Source organism: Pipistrellus hanaki (assembly GCF_964339955.1).
Source record: "Pipistrellus hanaki genome assembly, chromosome: 3".
NCBI lineage: Eukaryota > Metazoa > Chordata > Mammalia > Chiroptera > Vespertilionidae > Pipistrellus > Pipistrellus hanaki.
This window is the reverse complement of record NC_140505.1, coordinates 124,835,723-124,859,818: the sequence shown is the minus strand read 5'-3', so window position 1 is coordinate 124,859,818 and position 24,096 is coordinate 124,835,723. Positions and strand designations below refer to the sequence as shown.

Sequence of the window (24,096 nt, the reverse complement as noted above, 5' to 3'; positions counted from 1 at the left end):
TTCCAGGTAGGAGGGGCCTGGTCAAGGCCATCGTGTATTTTAATTAAACTGATTCCTGCAATATGGTGGGAGGGTGGGCTTAGAGGAGCTTTGAAACATTCAGATGGCAAGAAGGGACCTCTTCTTGAAGGCTAAACCTCTGGTGGTAGCTAACATCCAGGTTATTTTTTTTCCCATCCAGCAGAATAATTCTATTTTGCTATCTCCAAACTGTTGATCAAGTTTTGTAAACTATATAGCCTACCTCTGGAAGTGCTTGGAGAATGAACTGTGTCCATACTGAGACTTAAGGAAAGTGAGGAGATCCTCAACAACCTAGGGAAGTGACAGTGAAACTACCACAGTCCACCCACAGAGAATCCTAGAACAGTAAGCTGGACAGAGGAGTTACGTGAGTGCCTATTAAAGGTTAATTTCTTACTGATTTAGGGGTGTAAAAATGGCTTTTAAGTTGTTGGTTATTAAATAGAAGATAACCCCTGAAACCTGGATAACTTGGTATACCTCAGGGTTAATCATATGAGACCATGAAAGTCCAGATTTGGGGTTTTATAAAATAAAACCTAGAAGTGCAGCACTCACTGGAACCCACAGGGATGAACACTAGCTCTTTGTAATTAGTTGTTCTAACTAGTCTCAATACCCAGAGCAAATCAGGTAACTTCTCTAAGCCTCAATTTCATCACCTACAAAATGGTCTCTAAGATAATGATTAGATCAGAAGTTCTGCAATTCTATCTCCCCTCCCCTTTCCTTGATGCCCTATAACATAGAAAACCTACAGGACATAAAAATAGAAATTGGAAGTTAAAAGGAAAAGAAGGTCATTGTAGTTAATATCAAGTATCCAGATGGTCAGTAGCTATATAATATACTACTGTGCCTTGTTTTACTATGGTTATTAGAGATATATTACCTACCCACCTTTTGAGGAATTCACATTTTTTTTAGTGACTAGTTCCTCTCATCCACAATATTATCTTCTGTATCTTAATAGAACTTTACTTCTTGCCTTATTTAATTACTGTCTATCTTCCCAATTAAAATTTAAGTGCCATGAATTTTATTTATGTATTTCCAGCACCTAACACAGTATCTGGCACATGGTGGATACTCAAGAGATATATGTTGACTAAAGAAATAAATGAAAGAAAGAAGAAATGAATGATACTCTCTGTATCTTTATTCTTTTAGAAGTTGAGACATTGATGTGGTTAAATTTTACATATTACAGTAGATAAGTACCCACAAGCCAGTTACTAAGACTGCCTAGTACTTCTTTCAGTTACCTACCATGCAAATACTAATTGTATCCAACAGAATTGCTTCTAGTGTCTGATCAGATTTCATACTGTGCCTGTAACAAAGATCATTACTTTATGAATTAAGTATAGGATTATGAATTGTAATATACCTTACAGTTTCTGGTGAGAAAATTTGCATTTCTCTCCTAAAGGTCCCAGACCTCCTGGCCCCATGCACCAAAGGGCACATACTCATGTTGAGGATACAATCCTTGATTGGGGTGCACAGTCTATCAATGTTTCTCACATCACTGTTTCTGTCTCTGTCTCCCTTTAAAAATTAATAAAAACATATATATAAAAAAGATCCAAGGCCTTAATAATATGGAAAATAGCAGAAGAAAGTTAGTCTTGGTTGAATAGGAATGAAGAACCAAGCTTAAAAACTATCAGGGCCACCTGGTCTCATGAAATTACATCAACATCATCACCTTTATCTATAATTAACAGCAATAAGACTCTCGCTGTAAACAAAGAACAATAGCATGAATTTAAAAGACCAAAGAACAACTTTTGCCCAAACTTAAAAAAAAAAAAAAAGTAAATTCTGCATCCACAGAGAAAAAGGCCAGTATTCTGCTCTTGAAATCTATTCCCAGGACGTAAGAGATTTTCAAAGCCTAGCTAAAACTCTCAAGCTAGAGACTCCTAATGGAACTTAAGTTCTTCTGAGGTCTATAACATGATTTCATCTAATCAATAATATTGGTACCATTTACCTACCAAGGCACCAATTTTAACAGTTAAAACTAAACTAAGTTTCTTCCACATTTATTTTTGAAGAGAAAAATGGACCAGAGTTAGTGTTGAAAGAAACCCAAAGGGAGAGAGAAAAGTTGTAGGAATGTCAGTAAATTTTCCTACTATTCATAACATCCAGTGAGGTATATAAAACCTAGAGGGTGGAGACTTTGTTATTTACAGAGATAACCTCAAAAATTTTTCAACATCACCTCTGAAAGTTGTAGAATGCTCCTGGGGTAATTCTGAAACATTGACTGAGCAGGTGCTGGAGACAGCTGAACAGTGAAAGAGAGCGACTGTATTTTTCCATGTATTAGACACCCAACGTATAAGACACTCCCCACTTTTCCAACCCAAAATTAAGAAATCATTATTTTAAACATAAAACAGAACACACTTTTATTTAGTAATTATGCAGGTAATGTTTATTACATACCAGTACTATGATATTATGCAGCATGTCACTTTATTCAGCTTCTGTTGCATTACTGCTCTCTTCTTCATCACTATTAATTCCAGACATAACAATTTCCTCAACTTCTATTATATCACTGCTGTCTTCTGAGTCACTGTCTATATATGTGAGAGCATTCTCATAAACTGGTGGCATTTTCTGAACTAACTTTGTTCCTGTTCTCATGGCCAACCCTTCTCTCCTCAAGAAAATGAAACACCATTTTGCCTTTCCTGTAAAATCAATTATGTTCATTTTGCTTGCAAACATTCTTGCCTGACATTGAATAAGCTTGGTTGACACACATAAGCCACTCTGGCATTGCTCCATAATCCAAGCCTTAAGCCTCTGCTCAAAGTTTGCCCATTTTGCTGGTTTTCCTCTTAAGGCCTTCTTCTTTTTGGCATCTTAAGGAGTTGTTCTTCCTGTTTTCTCCACTGTCTGATACATACAGTGGGGAAAAGTCTAAATTGTATCTTTACAGCTCTATTCCCATGCTCTTTTGCACAGCTGATTACATTCAGTTTGAATTTTGCAGAGTAAGGCAATCACTAGTATTTATCTTTTTATTTATTGACATCTTTATGGGCTCAGAAAGCTCTGCTCCACTCCCGGTTGCATCTGCACATTCTCCACCTCCATCTCCAATTACAGCATCAGTTGATGTCAGTGACAATAAGGCTGGTGATTGGAGGAAGCCTGCATGACAAGGTATGGGCAGCTAAGCACAGTAGGACTCCCTCCTTGGCTGACTTCTGAGTATAAGATGCCCCTTTATTTTCCGTCTAATGATTTTAGGGGGGAAAAAAGTGTTTTATACACAGAAAAATATGGTATGTTGCTTATGTATACATTTTCATGAATTGAGCCCATGGTTACATTGAACCCATTTTTTCCAAAGTCTTTTGCCCTCTTTACACCTTTTCATATCAAAAAAGATTTCTTCTCTTAGCCCCAAGTTTATAAAGACTAGTTTTTTTTTAGATAAAGGCAGTAAAACTCACTATAAGAAGGAATCAACAGCCGAAACCGGTTTGGCTCAGTGGATAGAGCATCAGCCCAAGGACTGAAGGGTCCCAGGTTTGATTCCAGTCAAGGGCATGTACCTTGGTTGCGGGTACATCCCCAGCAAGGGATGTGCAGGAGGCAGCTGATAGATGTTTCTCTCTCATTGATGTTCCTGACTCTCTATCGCTCTCCCTTCCTTTCTGTAAAAAATCAATAAAATATTTTTTTAAAAAAAAGAAAAGAAATCAACATGAATCCGTATACAAATTATTTTCTCATTCAAAAACATCTTCCCACTCTGCTCCATCTTATATGGACATCTTTCCATGAATTGTCTATCTTTCACTCAATACACACACACACACACACACACACACACACACACACAGTACTTTGGTACAAGTTAATACATGTTTAGGCTTCTAATTTCTTAAGGATGGGACTATTGCACTTTATGTCAAGATAGATTACTCACCCCATAAATATAGGGTGTCACAAAAAAAATGTATACATACACTTTGAATAATTACAAAGGCAATATTTATTTTCATTTTCAAAATTGAGCTATCAGCTGTTAAATTGTGTATGCATTATTTTTGTATACCCTGTAACATATCAAGTACCAATTTGTCATTCACAGCCTTAGATCTGTTTTATTTTTAGTTATTGACCTTGGTATTTCTTTTTCAAATTTCACTTTACTCTTTCAACTTTAGCATCTGGTATAATTTTGACTCCTTATAAAAATTATTCCAGTTCTAACCTTAGTCTTGTGTCACTAATGACTCAACCTCTATTGTTTCAACTCTGTCTCCATAATGTCCTCCTATCAACAAAAAAGGATATGGGTTTTTCATAAGTCCTGTATTTTCCTTGCATCTAATAGACACTTTAAAAGCTTTTTTGAAACTTAAAAATGGAGTAAAAAACAAATGTAGGGGTTGTTGGGAAAAATCAAATATAACAATTGAATTCATTTATTTGAAGACAGTGAAAATTGGTAAGAATGGCTGATACTAAAAAATGATATAGCTGTGCTAGCACTGTATGTTGAAAATAGGTCTGGTTATTGTACTTCCTGAAGCTATAACACTTTAAATAAAACATTGATAGATCAAAATGCCATAAATACTCTACTCACTAAGGTGGTAATTAGAGCTTATGGTTTTGCTTGGTGGCAATGTTTCTGATTATGAGATTTTTTTTTAAAGAAAAGTCATTAAATGTTTTTTATATAATCCACATACCATAAAAAAGTTTATCCATCCATGGAAACTGTTACCTTACTACCATGTTGAGAATGGTTTAATATCCCATTTTCATTCAAGTGTTGGTTGAGTGCTCACTGTATATCAAGCACTGGGGTATGCACTAAAGTTTCAACAATTACCAAGACACACTGTTCCCTTTAATGACTTATCACCCAATAGAAAAAAATGACAATAATAACCAGCCAAAGATAATATAATAATGTTACATTGTCAGGTGTTAAGACAATACACTGCATAAATGGACCCACATCATGCTAGGTTTTAATTTACATATCTGGTCAGAACAAGTAGACTAGGCAGTCAGAGCAGAGATAAAAATGCCTTAGGGTTGTGACATAGTTAACTTGGATTTAATTAAGAAGGAATCAGAAAGAAAAATTGACTTAAATAGGTAGTATCAGAGATTAGGAGAAGTGAGTTATCAAAGACCTGGTCAGTAAGCCTGTAGCAACCTAGGGGCAGGAATGGTGATAACAAGGACAAGCAACAGCATTCTTGCCAGAAGTTTTACTTAAAATCAGAGTATGATGAGAGATTCCCTGTATTGTGCAACCCCTTGACATGAAAAGAGAAGAAAGAGATGCTGAGTTTAGGATGCAAGGGATATCACCTGGAAAATGAAGATTCTAGGAAATATGAATAGGGTCTTATATTGGTTATCTGTTGCTCTTTAATAAAGTACCACAAATTTCACAACTTAAAACAATACCCATTACTCCCGTATAGTTCTGCAGGTTAGAAATCCAAGTGGGTTTTACTTGGGTTCTCTATTTAGAGTCTCATAAGAATGAAATCAAGGTATTGTCATGCTGGGAAGTTATCTGGTGGCTCTAGGGGAGAATTCATTTTCTTATTCAGGCTTTTGGCCAAATTCAAATTCATTTTCTTGTACTTGTGGGACTGAGGTTCCCAGGGGCTTCTCTCAGGCTCCTAAAGGCTGCCACATTCTTTGGCACAAGTATCCCCACCCCCCATCTTCAAAGTCAACAATGGTGTGTTGAATGCCCTTATGCTTTAAATTTCTCATCTACCCTTTCTCTTACTTTGGCTCCATATGCCACGAGCCAAAGAAAACTCTTTGCTTTTAAGGTTTTATGTTGTCACTGTGGTACAACCTGATAACCCAGGACAATCTCCTTAAGGTCAACTGTGTCTTTCTACCTAATAAAAGAGTAATATACAAATTGACCACACCTTCACTACGCCCAAGCCATGTCCACCAGCCAATCAGGGTGAGTATGCAAATTAACCCAACCAAGAGGGTGGTTAATTTGCATATCAAGAGAGGGTAGAAAGAAGCCCAGCACTGCAGAAGGGAGCAAAGCTGCAGAGAAGCAAACAAGCGGGGCAGAAAGAAGGAAGAGAAGCAGGCAAGGCAGGGGAGAAGGAAGGGAAGCAGGTGGGGTTGGAAAGAGCAAAGCTACTAGTATAATATAATCAGAGGTATTTCATCACATTCCTAAATTTTTAGAAGTAGGAAAGCGCATTTTTGGAAAACTATTTCAGAGTTCTACTTACCATAGGACGATAACTGAATTCATTCTTGAGTTATATCAATACCACGTACTAAGTATGTGGTATAAATTTTTCTATAATGAAGCTTTGATTTTGCTTAAGGATAATGTAGCTTGAGAAATAAGGAATCAATGGATAGTTAGGAGTGTCAGAACTAGAAAGGTGCTCCAAAGATTATCTTTAAAGCAAGTAAGAACCAATTATCCCCATTTTGTACTTAAGGTGCCTATACCCAGAGGATTTAGTGAGACTTGCTCAATATCACAAAGTCCAGGTGACAGAAAGACAGCAGAACATTTTACACTGCTCTTCACAGCATCAGAACAGTTAAACAAGGCCCAATTCTCTCAGATTTTTCTAAGAGCTGTTGGAAATCTTTACAAGCATCTACAGGCATCACATCATTTAGTCTGACTTCGTGTTTGCTGCAAGAGATGCTGGTACTTGAGCACAAACCAGCATCTTTTGCAGCAAACACAGAGTCAGACTTTCCTTATCTGAGAGTCTTCCCTACTGATAGTCATTAAGGGTCCAGTTAGAAATCAAATATGTATTTAGACTTAAGTAAAACATAATGCTTAAGAGCAGAGGCTCTGTTGGCAGACAGCTTGAGATTCAATGAACTGTGCTTTAGGCACATTTCTTAACCTCTCCTCTGTAAAATGGATACAATATTAATTCCTATCTCATCTGAGGAGTAACTGACATAACACAGGAAAATTCTTCAATCATTGTAGTGACAATTGTTTTTGTTTTTTACAAGGCTCCCACATGGGTTTCTCCTGAGTAGTTGCCCTCTCTTTATGGCCATTTATTATGCCACCTGATTGAGGGAATGGCCCCACTCTCTTTTCCCTGTTTCCTTGGCATCTGGCTGATTGAATAAAAATAGGAATCTGAAAATTAAATCTCATACATGGTGCAACCCCATCCCCCCTTTCCTCTGATTATAAGCACCCAGACCCTTTGGTCTTAAGAGGAATTTAATAGTGATAAATAAGCAAAGATTCTGGGGCCAAACTAGAGTGACAAGGATTGAAGGATTTCTAGAGACATGGGACTTTCAATAAAATTGAGATAGTCCCAGAAAAAAATGGAACCATTGTTCACCCTAGAACAAATGGCTGTGTGACTTTGGGCAAGTCACTAAACTTTCTGTGCTTCCGTTTTCACATCTAAATGTAGAGATTGCAACAACCCTTCTTCACAAAGGTGTTTTTTTGTGTGTGTGTGTGTGTTTTGTTTTGTTTTAAGAGTAAATGAATTAATCTATAGAGTACTTTGGATAATGCATGGAATATAGTAAGCACTCAATAAATGTTGGTTATTATTACAATTATTAATCACTATAAGGAAACATGGAGTAATAAAACTAACACAGGAGGACATGGTAAAAAGCCCAGAATCTTATGAAGTCCCTAACAGCCTATGAGTAGAGCACCTGGTAAGGACTGTTTTCCTGCATCAGCACATTGTTATCCTCTGAGAGATCATCAAAACAAAGAAAAAGAAAAATACTTTATTATCTGAAGAAAAAACGATAAGATAAATACAAGTTAAAACTACCCTGAGTACCATTTCATTAACTATAAGGCTAATAAAGACAAAGCAAAACAAACAGACCCCAGAAGTGCGACAACACTCAGTTACTAAAGCTGCAAGGAATAAACACTCTCATGCTGTACTAGAGGGAATGCAAAATGGTTAGCCTCCCTGGAAAAATACCTTGCAATCTCTATCAGAATTATAGGTGTATATGAACCACAGTGCTGGCTCTGGTGACCTATTCTACTTTATTCTTACTCTAACACCCATACTACAGGATACATGTACAGGACTATCCCCTGAAGAACTGTTGGTTATAGCAAAACACTGGAACCAATCCAAGTGTCCAAAAATAGAGGACTGGTCAAAGGAACTATGGCACATCCATGTCATGAATATGATGTAGAAGTAAAAAAAAAAAAAAGAATAAAGAAACTCTCTATATATTAATATGGAAAGACTTCCTTATATATTGTTCAGTAAAAAAAAAAAAAAAAAAAAAAAAAAAAAAGCCAAGGCACAATATCCTAATATATAAAAGCTCAGGGTCCGAAACATCCAAAATGACTGAAGGCACCAACCAGAAGTCAGTGCTGGGTTGATGTGGTGACCCAGCACTGACTTCCAAGGGGACTGCAGATCAGGCCCGATGAGAGGCCTGAAGAGAGAAGCAGGATCTGATTCGTAGCCTCCATGCAGCTATTGATCAGCACTTGCCTCTCTCTTTCTCTCCAGGCCTGGCCAGCAGCCATGCATCTCTTTCTCTTGGCCCTCTGCTGGGGCTGCTGATCAGCGCCGCCTCTCTAATCAGGCCTGTTGATAGGCCTAGAAACACTGACTGGCAGAGAAACCGACCAATCAGAACCAAATCTGAGTGAAGTGTGAGGAGCCAATGGCTGCCTTGGAGGCGGAGCTTTTGATGCTGACTGGCATATAAACTAATCAATCAGAACCTAATCTGGGTGAACTGAAAAGGCAGAACCTAAGGTGGGGGCTGAGGAGGGTTTTTAAGGGCAACAGCTGTTTGGTGTAAGGTGTAAGAAAGTGGTTCAATTTTTTAATGTTTGGTTTGGCAGTAAAGGTGATTATGGCTGGCTATCAGCCCAGATATAGGGATTATGTATTTTTTGTCTGCCAAGATCATCTCCTCCTCATGAAAAGGATTCTCCCCTCACATTTAAGCAATCCTATACTATATAATCTGTCTATGATACTAAAAGGGTAATATACTAATTAGATTGGGTTGACTGGCCATCTTCCAAATGTCCAACTTCCTTCCAAACAAAGCCATGGTGGTGGAGGCCAAGGCAGAGACTGTTAGGAGCGATCAGGCCAGCAGGGGAGGGAAGTTGGGGGTGAATTCAGGACAGCAGGGGGGGCCATTGAGGGAGAGATCAGGCCTGCAGGGGAGAGTAGTTAGGGTAAGGTGATCAGACGTACTGTTTTTGGTGGGACAGTCCCGATTTTAAACAATTTTTCCCACATCCTGCATTGTTTTGAAAAAGTCCTGATTTTTCAGGCTGGCAGGGATGGCAGTTGGAGGCAAGATCAGGCCAGAAGGGAGGGCAGTTAAGGGCAATCAGGCAGGCAGGCAGATGCAGTTAAGGGCAATCAGGCAGGCAGGCAGAGGGGCGATCAGGCAGGCAAGCAGGTGAGTGGTTACGAGTTAGCAGTCCCAGATTGCAAGGCCCAAAGGGATCAGGCCTAAACTAGTGGTCAGACATCCATCAAAGGATCCCCAATTGGAGAGGGTGCAGGCTGGGCTGAGGGAACCCCCCATGCACAAATTTCATGCACCAGGCCACTAAGTATATATAATATGCCATCTTTTATGAGAAAAAGGGGGAACTGAGAATATCCATGTATATTTATATTTGTATATTCATAAAGAAATTTGGGAAGAATAAGCAAGAGAATGATTAAAATGATTAGTTAGTAACAGAAAGAAGTAGGATAGATGGAAACAGGGGTGGGAACAAAATATCTCAACTTGGATTTTTTATTTCATTTTTATTTTGACTTTTCTAAATGTATTACTATCAAAAAGATAAATTCAGAAAGATAAATTAAAAAAATAAAATGTACAAAAATCAAGATCTCTTTATATCATTCACTGAAATCTCATTTGAGAAGACAGGAAGTTGTGCTGAAAATAATAATGGTGTGCTATCGACCAAGCAAATAAACTAAAAGATTTCTGACCTGTGATTGTGAGAAACACTCTCTTCCAGCTAAGCCGAAAGGAAGCAAGGGTGTTGTTCTGGGGATACTGATTTATATTCCCCTCTCACTGGTACATATAGTCCCCTCTCATCCCAACAGTGTGGGCAGCATCTGCGAAGAGGAAGGATTCAGTGTGTTTCCCTTTTCCAGCCGTAATGAGGTTTCATCATCCCATCATTTTATACTTGCATGTTAGGAGATCTGTTCTTCTTTCTATGTTAATTGAAATCGGCTGCTTTGGGCTCTGACACAGGCATTTAGCACTAACAGTCAATTGCTCTTTCCTCAGCCATCTGGCAAAAGAGTTGAAACCAGCAATTTTCTGAGTCAGAATTAGACATCTAAAAAAGAATGTGCATAGGCAAACCCCTTAGAAGTGCAGAAGGAAAAAAGGGGGCAGGTAGCAGGATGATATAAACCCGGATCCGCAATGATGTGATTTCAAAGAGGGGAACCCAAAATGGCTCTTTACTGTCCTGACACTAACCCCATGCTTCCCCATGTGCAGCAAGAAGTGTTTACATTCCTCCTGAATGACAGGAGCTACCCTAGCTTAGGCCCCTCCCTCTGCCTTCTGATGGGTGCACTCACATAGACTTTCTGATCTTAGTTCATTTCAGCAGGATGCATGAAGTACCTGGCTTCTGTGACAGCATCTTCTGACCCTTCGAGCTCTCAGTTCTTGTTCCATCTTCTTTGCGTGTTCCCCTTGCTCCATCTCCCCTTTAAGTGTTGGTCTTCTCTGGACTTCTGTCCTCCCTTCATCTTACTTTGTACATTTACTCTCCTGTTTGCAGGTTTAAAACATTCATAGGCTGTGGGACCCTGTAAAAATAGTGCTGGTTTAATTCTGAAGGGAGAATGTATATTAGATCCTCTATGGCCTGGTCATTTGTTTCTACGGGCCCATTCCAGGTTTCATTGTGAAGCATCACTCTATTCACACAAATGCAGTGATAACTATATTTCTTTTTATCATTCCCATCCTGCCAGCTAAAGTACTTCCTGATAAAGGAGTTGAGGCCCCACTACCACCAATGTCCATAGTTAGAAAGCTACACAAGTGAACCTCAAGTTTTAATAAGACACAAGTCATGTCACTTTCAAACTGTTGACTATGTTTTCTCTGAAATTGTCCACCCAAATGTGACTCCACTTTGGTCCCACATATCCTCTACCTAGAAAGTGCACAGAAAATATGCAGGTGCTCATCAGGTTAATTGGGGAGTGGCAGCTGTGCTTGGTACACGAGTCCTTGCATCTCTCCCAAAGAGGAACTAGGCAGCGGCTCCAAGCATCATCCATCTGTTCAACCACCTTAATCCTCCTCGACCCTGGTTCTCATCTCCACCTGGAAGGTTAGTGTGGCAGGGAGTCAGGACATAGGAACACATAGAACAAGAGTCAATCAGTGTGGTCCTTCTGCCCGCATGTGGCCTGCCCTAAGTGTTCCTCTGTCCCTTGTTTTTCACGTTGTATTTTATTCATTTTTAAATTTTATTATTATTATTATTATTATTATTATTATTATTATTATTATTATTTGCTGGCCATGGGCTCACCCAGGCCTCAGAAAGAGACAATTTATTTCAAGCTCTTCTAACATCATTTTTCAGATTGCTTTGTAGTCTTGGGTCGAGGGATGGAAGCAGGATGGGAATCTCTTTTGACTGTGGGGGAAGGGATCTGGGTCTCCCCACACCTGGGCTCAGTTGAGGACATTCCTGCCAGCAGCAGATGTGGTCCTCATGGAATAGGCCTTGTGGATTCTGCTCGAGAGTCTCAGGGCATTGCTGCCCATGGTTCCCTGGAAGGCGAGCCCGCTGCCACCACTAGTTCTCCCATAGGTCTGCCCGTTGCCACCACCACGGGTGTGCTCACCACAGAGATATTCAGGGCTTCCACTCCATCTCTATTCAATAGACACTCCTTGCCTTCCAGCCACTTGTAGTAGGTGGCAATCTCGATGTCCAGGGCCAGCTTGTCATTCATGAGTTTCTAGTACTCCTGGAGCTGCTGGGCCATGTCCTGCCTAGCTCACTGATTGGAACATGCATCCTTGAGTGCCAGCTCCCCATGGTCCTCAGCCTCAGGATGGTGGCCTCCAACTCGGTACACTGGTCCTTGCTGTTGATCTCAGCCTGCAGCTTCTGGATGGCCCCTTTCATCTCCACAATCCCATTCCGGGTCTTCCAGAGGTCGTTCCCATGCTTCCTTGCCTGGGCCTGGAGAGTCTCAAACTTGGTCTGGTTCCATATTTCAGCCTCGGCCACGCTGCTGTTGGCCATCTCCTCGTACAAGGCCTTGACCTCAGCGATGATGCTGTCCAGGTCCAAGAGCAGTTGTCCATGGACAGCACTATGGAGGTATCTGGAGATCCCGGACTGTAGCTCTGACAGCTCTGTCTCACAGAAGGTCCTGAAGAGGTCAATGTCCTCATTCGGGGCATTCACCTTGGCCTCCAACTCCATCCTGTTCCTGTAAGCAACATCCACATCTTTTTCAGCACCACAAATTCTCAGCAGCTGCGCGCCAGTTAATTTCTTACTTCATCGTTACTCTTGAAGTCTTCCACACGTCCCATGTGCCCTGAAGCTCCATCTCCCATGCATCTGCAGGGCCTCAAGCTGCTTCTGCAGGCCAGCACCGTGGTCTTCAAAGATGCTGAGGAGGTGGCTGCTCTTCACCGATTTCTGCTCCTGCAACAGAGCCCACTTGGTCTCCAACAGCTTGTCCTGCTGCTCCAGAAAACGCACCTCTTTGATGAAGGAGGCAAACTTGTTGTTGAGGGTCTTGATCTGCTCATGCTACTCCTGGAGCACCTGCTGAATGAAGGGGTCAATGTCCACCTGCACGGGGTCAGCAGGCTCTGATTGACGGTGGCCCGATGGATACCAATGCCCTCTGGCCCCTGTAGGTAGAGTGCTTGGCTGTGGACCAGGCCAAAGAGGCTGCTGCGTGCTCCGGGAAGGTGGTGGAGTGGGGACTGAAGACCTGGGAGCTGAAGTGGGTGGACAGGTGGGCTGCACTGGGCTGGCCTCAGCACTGGGCGAGAGGGAGCCGAACTCGCTGGCCTTCGGGGAAACCTGGCCGCTTTTTTCATCACTTTGTATTTCACATTGATTCTGTGAACCACGTGATTCCAGCATAATTCGATCTGTGAGCCTCTCTGTTCCATGACCTCTGTAATAACTTGTCTGGGGTGGCACTTGGGAGCTACCATTGCATCAAAGTAATTTCCCACAAGACAACATTTTACTGGATGGTTTCTCTTTTTTTATGAAATGTCTCTTCATCTCTATTTCTCCTTATGACTACAAGTTATTCTTTTTTCCCCAGCTTTCAGATTTTTCTATAAAAAATTTATAATCTGGAAAGTAATTGAGCTTTTTAAAGGGCATATGATCCACTGCTCCCTATGAAGCCCAAATAAGTGAGTTTTAGTAGGCAAAACCCATACCAGTGCCCGGTGAGCTAACATAGTGGGTAGGATAGTGAATATTTCTGCTCTTTTGGCTCTTTTCCTGTCAGAGACGGCTCACTTGCTGTCCCTGTTTTCTCACTCCTGACTCTCGTCAAGCGTTTATGACTTATCTGTGGGCCCCAGACTAGTCTAAAACATAAACCTGGCTCAGTGCTGAGCTCCTGGTGCTTGTGTCTATTTCAGGTGGAAATAGCGCGGGGAGGGAGGCTGGGGGAGATGGCTGGAGGAAGACTGAGGAGCCACTTGGAAAGGTGTTCACAGCCTCTGGTGCAGCAGACAGGCTGAAATATGTGTCATTTTAGACCCCATGGAGACCATCTTTTATCCATCAACATATTCTTCCTCTAAACCAGCCTCAATGTAATTACTTAAATGTGAACTATCCCACACTGCTGTGCTTTGCTGACATTTCAGGCCAAGGTCAAGTTGATTGAATTTGTTGTGTTCATGGTTTCATGGTTATTGTATAGGTCATTACATAGGGTTCAATTTCTCTGGCATTGCCTATTTTCATTCTCTAAAGGTAAGTATAAGCCCTGGCTGGTTTGGCTCAGTGGATAGAGCGTCGGCCTGCAGACTGAGGAGTTCCAGGTTCAATTCTGGTCAAGGGCACATGTCTGGTTGCAAGTTCCATCCCCAGTGGGGATCATGCAAGAGGCAACCAATCAATGATGCTCCCTCATCATTGATGTTCCTGTCTCTCTATCTCCCTCTTCTTTCCTCTCTGAAATTAATAAAGATATTTTTAAAAGGTAAGTATAATATCAAAGCATGCAAAATGGCAGCACACCATGTCAACATTAAATTATTTAAAAACTTTATATTTAAAAAAGTAATCCTGATGTTTTAGCCTCTATTGGGATTTCCTGTGGCAACAACCGACTGCCCCTCCTCAGATAGGCCATGTGCTCTCTAGTTGTTCACCGACATCACGTAACTCTTGGATAATTCACTCATTTACATTTCCTGGGTGGCTACCCTGGACTGTATCACCAGTTTTAGTTTACCCACGGTACCGTCTACCTGTCATCCCATCTCGTACAATTGCCAGGCCCAGTTCCCTTGCCCATGTTCCTGCTCTCTGAGTGTGATCTGACCTTGGTCCATCTTCTAGTCACTCTGACCTTAAACCAGTAAGACAAGCTGACATTAAGAACCACAACCCTGGGGGATATTCTTTCAGTGTTCTGATGTTCACTTTCAACATTGCAACGCATGGGTCATCGCACCGACCTAGCAAATATTGTCAGAACCCAAGGAGCTTCTTTAAAAAGTAGCCAAGTACTTCAGAATCCTAATGCTAAATCCCTTAGGCCTGTGACCTATCCATTCAATTGGCGCCAAATGCCTCCTGGGATTAAACAAAGCCTGAAAGATAATGAGATGAAATGGCTCGACCTTCAGATGTGAGATCTTTCCTTCCAAGCCTGTGGCTGGTTCAGATTATTTTTATCATTTTTCAAAGCAGCAACATTTATTTCCTCTGCTTCAGTGATCTGTGCAGATGCAAGGTCTAAAAGGAATATTTAGTGGTCGCTATGGTTACCATTAGTCATATGAAGTTATAGCTAGTGCTGATTCCTCTCTTCACAGCTGTAAAAAGAAAGAACTCTCCAAAAAGCACGCTTGCTGGGGCTCTGAAGTCTTAAATTCCATAATGCAACCAGTTCCTCTGGTAATTTATCTTGATCTGAGAGTCTTTTTCACACTTTACAGATTTTAGGCAGGGGAGGCATCCTAGGACCTGAAAACTAGAGGGACTTAGAGAGAATATAGCCTCCGCCTCTCATCTTACAAATAAGGAAACTGAAGCCCAGTAAGGAGAAAGAGCTCGGGTCTACACAGTGTCAATTATCCATCAAAAGATGTCTCTGCTGCCAAAATCTGTTTGGCTCAGTGGATAGAGCATCGACCTGCGGACTGGAGGGTCCCGGGTTCTATTCCTGTCAAGGCATGTACCTTGGTTGCAGGCACATCCGCAGTGGGAGAGAGGGTGAGTTGCAGGAAGCAGCTGATCGATGTTTCTAACTCTCTATCTCTCTCCCTTCCTCTCTGTAAAAAATCAATAAAATATATATATATATATTTTTAAAAAGATGTCTCTGCTATGTTTCTTGTCTTAAATAATCAAAGAGACTAAGTAATATAAAGATCCAGGGTGGACAGAGACTGAGTTCCAGACAAATCTGATCCTACTGAGAGGGGCTTGAAATGGAACTTAGCCAAAAATCACAAATGGTCTTAGAGACCATATTAGCCTCAGAATATCAACCAAGCTTGATGGTTGGTTGAGTGGAGATGGTACAAACAGACACAATGAGGCCATTTGTGTGCTGGTTCTGACCAGTTGTCTGAAAAGTGGTTGGCCCACAAGTGCTATACCTTCTTCTGGGATCCTTTTACACCCCTCCTGGCTCAGTGTTTAACGGATCCTTGCTTTCCTTAGGGCCAGGCGTATGGCTATGATTCTATTGCTTTGCAATTGATTGAATGTAAAAATAATATTATATACAGAACATTTTAGGCAAAGTTCAGAAAATGCCCTAAATATCTTTATACTTCCTAATTCAAGAATTTTAAACTGTTTCATATATTATTTGTTCAAGTAGTTTTTGCCTAAATAGACTCAACATTGGATGACCTGCACTAACCCTTCCTTGTTGATTTTGTTTCTAAGTACCAAAGCTCACTGAAAGAAGAGAGCTCTTTAGAGGGAAGAGAGCTGGGGAAAAGAAATACAAGAAGAGCTTGGACTATCTTGTTATACCAAAAGTAAGTGAGTGCTCAAAAATAATGGGAGATGTTATGGACTAAATTGTCTGTGTTCCCTTAAAATTCATATATTGAAGCCCTAAAGCCAATGTGACTGTCTCTGAAGACAGGGCCTATGAGGAGGAGAAAACAGTTAAATGAACTCATGAAGATGGGGCCCTCATCCAATAGAACTGGTGTATGAAGAGGAGGAGACACCAGAGCTCTCTCTGCACGATGTGAGAATACAGAGAGAAGTTGGCCATCTGCAAGCCAAGAACGAAATCTCTCACCAGGAAACAAATTGGCCTGCACTTTGATCTTGGGTTTCTGTTAAGCCACCCTATCTGTGTTATTTGTTGTGGTATCCTGAACAGAGTAATATAAGATATATACCAAAAGAACTGAAGAGCCAACTTTTAGGGCATGCATTGGAAAAATCTGAGATAATTTGACTTTCAAAATAAATTAGTTAATAGCATTGGATTATAATTAATTTAACAAAAATAAGAACCCATTAATTCAACCTGTGGTCAGTGTGGCTGAGTTGGTTGGCCATCCTCCTGTGAACCCAAAGGTCACAGGTTCGATTTCCAATCAGAGCACATACCTAGAATATGAGTTAGATCCCTCTCTGGGCATGTGTGAGAATCAACCAATCAATGTGTCTCTCTCAAATAGCTATTTCTCTCTCCCCCTTCCTACCTCTTTAAAATCAATCATCTATCTATATAAAAGTCTAAGTGACCATCACAACCAAATGGACAACTGAACAGACTGTGTGGAGCAACCAGGCTGGCAGGGGTTTAGTGAGGGGTAATCAAATGACTGAGCAGCAGGCTGCATGGGGTGACCAGGCCAGCAGGAGGCCAATTAGGGTCAACCAGGCTGCTGTGAGTGGGAACTGTTGGGGGTAAACAAGCCAGCAGGCAGAGGCAGTTAGGGGTGATCAGGTCAGCAGGCAGGTTGAGTGGTTAGGAGCCAGCAGTCCAGGATTGTGAGAGGGATATCCGACTGCAGGTGCAGGCCCAGGGCATCAGGCCTATACCAGCAGTCAGACATCCCTCTAGGGGTCCTAGATTAGAGAGGGTGCAGGCTGGGCTGAGGGGACCTCTCCCCCCCATGCATGAATTTTGTGCACTGAGCTTCTAGACTACATATATATATATATATATATATATATATATATATATATATATAAGCCTAAGCAACCAGCTGACCATTCAACCATTCAACCAGTAGCTATGATGCACACTCACCACCAGGGGGCAGAAGCTTGATGCACAAGCATGGAAACATGGAACAGACTGATGAATCTCAGAGGGAAAGGGAATAAGAGAGGGCAGGAAGAGACTAACCAAAGATTTTATATGCATATTAGAAGTCTGGTGCATGGATTCATTCACTGGTGGGGTCCCTAGGCATGGCCTATGGGGATCTGGTCAAAACCGGCAGTCCAGGGGGTCCCAGATTGCAAGATGGCAGCCTCTAGTAATAAAAAAGACTCCATTAATTCAAATCAATAATGTGAAAAGTTGAACATTTTCTTACAATAAAATGCCAGTTAATAAAAATGGAAGAAAAACAATTAACAAAATAAAAAGGCAACCTACAAAATTAGAGAAAATATTTGCACACCATATAGTTGATGTTAATATCCAATATATATAAGAAACTCATATATCTTAAAGCAAAAGCACACAAAACAACTAATCTAATTTTTTAAATAGGGAAAGGAACTGAATAAACATTTTCTCAACACACAAATGGCAAATAAGTACATAAAATCATACTCTGCATCACTTATCATCAGGGAAATGCAGACTAAAATCACAATGAGATATTACCTCACATCTATTAGATTAGCTACTATAAAAAAGATAATAAGTGTTGGTGAAGATGTAGAGAAAAGGGAACCTTTGTGCACTGTTGGTAGAAATGTAAGTTAGTACAGCCACTATGCAAAGCAGTATGGAGGTTTCTCAAAAAATTAAAAATAGAACCACAAATATAAAAAGGTAACTATGTCAGATGATAAATAGGTTAATTAATCTGATTGTAGGACTCATTTCACAATGCATAAATATATCAAATCAGCATGCTCTTTAAATATATATAATTTTACTTGTCAATTATACCTCAATAAAGCTTTGGAAAAAATAAAGGTAGGGAAAATAATAAAGTTAGAAAATTACCTTTTTTGAAACCATCATAGTAATAATTGACTCCAGTAAGATTAATCATGTTAAAATTATTAAGGTTTGAAGAGAACAGAACATTAAATTGTCTCAAAATATGTCAGTAGATAGAGCATGAGCCTGTGGACCAAAGGGTCCCGGTCTGAATCCGATCAAGGGAACGTGCATGGGTTGCAGGCTCCTCTCCAGCCCCGGCCCTGGTTAGGGCGTATGCAGGAAGCAACAAATTGATGTGTTTCTCTCACATTGATGTTTCTCTGTATTTTTCTCTCTCTTCCACTCTCTCTAAAAATCAATGGGAAAATATCCTCAAGTGAGGATTAACAAAACAAAAGAACAAGAAGAAGGTGGAAGTCTTATAGTGGATAAACCCATCAGTCACCATCTTATACACATAATATACACATAATCAAACTTAATGAAGTCAACAATGAGATAAACAGATAACATGTGCCTCCTGAGGTGATACACTGGTAAAAACACACACCACTTTTATGATAATGTATGATCTTAACTAATCATTACAGAACCTGAGGCAAACCCAACTTGAGGTTTCTACCAAACATCTGGCCTGTATTTCAAAAGCTGAGAAATTGTTTCAAATTAAGGGAGACTAAAGAGACACAACAACTAAATGCAATTCGTGATCCTGGATTGGATACTGATCCAGAGAAAATATAAACTATATAAGAACATTATTAGGACAATTGTTGAAATTTGAATATGGTCTATAAATTAAATAATAGCATGGTATGAATGTTTGATTTCCCAAATTGATGATGGGGCTATGATTTTATATTATATAATAAAAGCCTAGGTGGCATCGAGCGATGCCCTTGCATGAAGACGTCACAAGATGACCACCACAAGATGGCCATCACAAGATGGCCACCACAAGATGGCCAGCAGGGGAGGGCAGTTGGGGGCAACCAGGCCTGTAGGGGAGGGCAGTTGGGTGCGACCAAGCCAGCAGGGGAGGGCAGTTATGAACAGCTTTGCTGTACTAATGAGACTATATCTCCTAGAAAGTTTTGGGAAGAGGACTGGCTACCATGAAGATCAAGCTTTGCTTAGAAGCTTGGAACTTTCAGCCCCACCCCAGACTTCCAAAGGGAGAAGAGAAGTGGAGATTGAGTAAGTCACCAATGGCCAATAACTAAACCACTGTGCTACATAATAGGGCCTCCATAATAATACCTAAATGACAGGATTTAGGAGCTTCTGGGTTAGTGGACATTTTCATGTGGGTGGTGCACTCCAGCTCAACAGGAACAGAATCAAGGATCCTTCCATCTCTTGCCCTAGAAACCTCTTCATCTCCATTTGTCTCCTTTATAATAAACTGGTAATGGTACATAAAGTGCTCCCTTGAGTTCTGTGAGAGATGATAGCAAGTTATCAACCTGATGAAGGGATCTTAGGAACCTCCAACATAGAGACAGTCGGTCACAAGTACAGGAGGTCTGGGACTTTCACCGAGCATCTTAAATGGGAGCAATCTTGTGGGACTCGGCCCTTCACCTCTGGGGCCTGTGTTAAGCCTTGGTAGCTAGTATCAGAATTGAATTGATACTGACACATTTTGTATCAGAAGTGTCAGATAGCAACGTCAGCTGGGAATAATGCAATGGGCTAATACACTAGACATTACTAAGAATCTAAACTCTTAATAATATTTAGTAAACAATAGATAGAACTGATGCACTGCATCCATCATCCTGATACTGACACAGAAGATGATGAGCTGACTCAGCCCATGCTTTTATAGGTGTAAAAGCCACTCCACTGTTTCCAGCAGTCCCCTCCTTTTCTAGCTTGTTCACCAATGGAGACGTAATTGGCACATAATAAATAACAATGGTTTTTGTCATTAGTGCCTCGTTTACTTCTGGTTTCTAAATTCTTTCTGTTGTCTAGATCATGGTAGTTCTGCACTCTTCAAATCTAATATGTAAATTGACCAAACGGTGGAACAAATGGGCTCTATGAGGCACACTAACCACCAGGGGGCAGACACTCAACTCAGGAGCTGCCCCAGTCTGCAGGTCCCAGGCCAGCCAAGGCAGATGGCAGCAGGCCCCCCATAAATCACCCCACAGAAGGCAACTGGCGATGGTGGTAAGGCCAGTGATGGCAGCAGGGCAGGCCAGTCAAGGCAAGTGCCAGCATGGACCCCCCAATTGCCCCACTGGTCACCACTGCAGATCGGCCCTGATCACTTACCCATGCATGAATTTTATGCACCGGGCCTCTAGTAGCACAATAAAGAGCTACACAAACTCTTCCCTCCCATGAGCTTCCTTAACACTCACAATCATGGCATTTAGCACTTAAATATCTGCCTCATGGTCCTAATAGTTTTGTGTCACATTGTGGAGGTTAAAAGTTCTTTATCAAGGGCCACATGTGCCATTGAAACACCATCCCAAACCCATGCACTTCTACTACTTTAAGGACATAGTGTGATATTAATAGATACTTGCAGATTAACAGACTGATACTAAAATGCTCTATTGCATAATCTTATTTAAGTTGATAACTTTATTCTTTAATACTGTACAAATAACATTTGAAGAAAAATATAAGTTTCCTATGCCCTAGGAAAAGGGCCCTGGCCTGGTAAGTGGGAATGCAGACTGATGCAGCCCTGTGGAGAACAGAATGGCTGTTTAAAAAAATTGAAAATGGAACTGCCATTTGACCCAGGAATAACTTCTAGGAATGTATCCCAAGAAAACAGAAACACCAGTCAGAAAGGATATATGCACCCCTATGTTCATAGCAGCACAATTTACAATAGCTAGGATTTGGAAACAGCCTAAGTGCCCATCAGCAGATGAGTGGATTAAAAAATGGTGGTACATCTATACAATGGAATACTATGATGCTATAACTAGAAGGAACTTTTACCATTTGCAACAGCATGGATGGAACTGGAGAATAAAGATGGCAGTCAAGCCCTGAGTAAAAATGTGACCCTGTATTCAGTGCTCAGCTAATGGCTTTGAATCTTACCCCCAACTGCTCTTTGGAATAACAAGGAAGGGTACCTAGAGGGAGAGACTTTCCAAAAGAACTGAGAAGAGAGAACAAGGCTACCTAATTTTGCTCACTTTCAAATGACAAGCTCATGTGTCATTCAGGGCATGGGCTTTAATTCTATGCAAAGTCCAAAGTTCTGACAGGATATCTTCAGATAATTAGTTGGTCAGTCATCCACACCAAATCCCCACACTGATGAGTCATTTGAAAAGCTCCTAAACAAGCACCAACTCCGGGATCTTCCATTCTGCTTCTCTTGGACTGAGAAGAGATGGTGCTTTAGAGTTGCTGGGCAGAACTTGAGGTGAGATCATGCTTGGAAACAGGAGATGAACCAATAGCAAAGATTAATGGGGCTTTGAAAAGGTAGTTTCAACAATGTGCTCATGAATCTGGAGTAATTGTAAAACAATCAAAAAGAGGAAAAGATTTGGTTATCTTTCACCCTTATGTTTTTGGCCACCCTGTCATGTATCTGCACTCTACTGCCTTACTGTCTATCCCAGGGCAATGATAGTTTATAAGCTGGAGTCCCAGTCTTATACTTCCTGTAATTTGGGGAAGAAGGAGGAGGAGGAGAAGGGAAAGGGGGGGGGGGGGGGAGAGGAGGACTGAATTGCAGTGTTTTTCTTAAAATTCTGTAACTCTGCCCTCTTAATAACCAGTATTTTAATAGTGTCTTATATCTGGCATGATCATGTCTATAAGATATTGCCTCATTGGAATTTCAGCAAAGCAGTGCCAGTCTTCTCCACAATCCTGGCAAAAGAGAGTAAGGTGAGGAAAGACAAAACTCTCCACGGTGATAAGCAACCTAACCTTTATGATCCAAGTGATTCAGCCTGAGAGCTAGAGGCTAGATAAAATAAGAAAGCTGTTCCATGTTACTACTTTTCATATATGCCTGGAGATTAACATTAGTAATTGAAAATCAACATAAGTTTTCTTAATTGACTTTCTTCTGTTCAATGAAATAGGTATTTTCATCTGCCAATAACCTCCCACTATGGGACTCATTAAAACTATTGCCATTGAATGAAGGAAAAAAGTTCATCGGTAAAAAATGTGTGTTGCTGCCCTAATTGGTTTGGCTCAGTGGATAGAGCATTGGCCTGCAGACTCAAAGGTCCCAGGTTCGATTCCAGTCAAGGGCATGTACATTGGTTGCTGGCACATACCCAGTAGGGAGTGTGCAGGAGGCAACTTATCCATGTTTCCAACTCTCTATCCCTCTCCCTTCCTCTCTGTAAAAAATCAATAAAATATATATTTTTAAATGTGTGTTTTTGGTTCTTTGACACAAGCAAAATAGGGTAGTTTTGTAATAGTTTATAGAGTTTACTGTTTTATAAAAATATTGATAAAAAATCATGCAAGTTTTATGTATTTGAATGTTTGGTGTTCTGTAGAACTTTTGTCAAACCTTGAGGGCCAGCTGTATGAAAATAACATTTTTACCTCATCAGTTGACTGTCTAGAACCAAATTCAAAGGAGTGGAAAGGCACAGAAGCAGTTCATTTCTCTAACTTCAAGATACATGTGGGATTAAGAAGTGACCTCATTTGGGGAATCAAGCAAGTTGCAGCCCCATAACAACCGCATAAGACTCCAGTGGGTATCAACCACCAAATAGGTGAGGTCTGGATTCTGTTAAAGTCAGATAGAAACATTCTGATGTTTCTATCTTTCTATCCCTCTCCCTACTTCTCTCTCTCTCTCTCTCTCTCTCTCTCTCTCTCTCTCTCTCTCTCTCTCTCTAAAAATCGATAAAACCATATTTTAAAAAGGAACGAAGAAAGACAGGAATGGGGGCAGACCCCACCTAGATTGTATGAGATTATTTAAAGAGATTCCCACTGGACATCAACCCCTGTATTATAAAAGATAAATGTCAGGTACTCAGATGATTCTGATAGAAAAGAACTGGGACCCTTCACATTTTGCATGGAACAGAGCAATTTATTGTGGCAGGCCATGGAGCAAATATGACCGTGAAATTCCATATCACTCTAGCAATCAATATTTCCAGGTACCTACTTCTACCTGGGCCTGGGAGAAATGCAGAGAAACTTATGGGCACCTGAGGGTACATTTGGGACTACTGAGTAAGCATCCATTCCAGCAACACTCCACTGAGACTGAGATAAAGACTGACTTCAACTTGGCCAAGGTTACGGCTCCAGCCAAAGATGCTGAGGTAAGAATTGAACGAGAATAGCAGTAGGATCAGGGAGAATGAAACAAAAAGCTGGATGTATCCATTTCTCAAGCACGACAGCCTGGCATCATGGTATGGAGTATGGCAGGCATAAGTAAGGAGCAGCCTGAAGAACGGAACAAAGGTGAGGCAGATATGAGGATGAGAGCAAGACTCTCTCCAGACTTTCTAAATCTATTGCAGTGAGAGCCTGTGAGTGCTTATGGCCATAATCCAGATTAGTTCCAAAACTGGTTTGGGTTGAATTGGTTAATAAAGGGCAATGAGTTCAGTTGAAAGTACAAAGAAAGTGGAGCAAATGTCTCTTTAATTTTAAATGTGATGAAGTAGAATTCAAA

At 40.8% G+C, this 24,096-nt stretch overlaps 1 protein-coding gene and 1 pseudogene across 2 annotated transcripts in view; both read right to left on the bottom strand.

The window, feature by feature from the left end:
• NAP1L1 (nucleosome assembly protein 1 like 1) overlaps positions 1 to 24,096 on the bottom strand; it is a 458,483-nt gene that overhangs the window by 192,968 nt on the left and 241,419 nt on the right. The gene's annotated exons all lie outside the window — the stretch shown is intronic.
• On the bottom strand, positions 11,847 to 13,287 carry LOC311618636 (keratin, type II cytoskeletal 7-like; annotated as a pseudogene). Its single transcript has one exon. The product of its transcript is annotated as a keratin, type II cytoskeletal 7-like (transcript).